Source organism: Pygoscelis adeliae, unplaced genomic scaffold (assembly GCF_000699105.1).
Source record: "Pygoscelis adeliae isolate BGI_AS28 unplaced genomic scaffold, ASM69910v1 Scaffold42, whole genome shotgun sequence".
Lineage (NCBI taxonomy): Eukaryota > Metazoa > Chordata > Aves > Sphenisciformes > Spheniscidae > Pygoscelis > Pygoscelis adeliae.
In genome coordinates, this window is record NW_008824283.1 from 9785357 (window position 1) to 9785621 (window position 265).

At 61.9% G+C, this 265-nt stretch overlaps 1 protein-coding gene across 1 annotated transcript in view; it reads left to right on the forward strand.

Moving 5' to 3' along the window:
* Positions 1-265, forward strand: part of PPP4R1 (protein phosphatase 4, regulatory subunit 1) — a 56697-nt gene that overhangs the window by 37582 nt on the left and 18850 nt on the right. The window lies entirely within an intron of this gene.

The window sequence follows — 265 nt, forward strand, 5'->3', positions numbered from 1 at the left end:
TGTTCTGAGGGTAAAGGCCGGGGCTCCAGCTGGGGGTCGGTACCATCTACCCCAGCGGCGGCCGATGTCTCCACGAAGATGGAACTGCTGAAGGGAGAGGCTGCAGGAACTGCCTAGACCTCTCTCCTGGGGTAGGGACAGGCACAGACCTGCCTGCAAAAGGTGTGCCCAGGTCGAGGACCTCCTGCAGCAGGTGGCTGAGCTGCGGGAGGCCGTGAGAAGACTGCGTAACATCAGGGAGGCAGAGAAGGAGCTAGATAGCTGG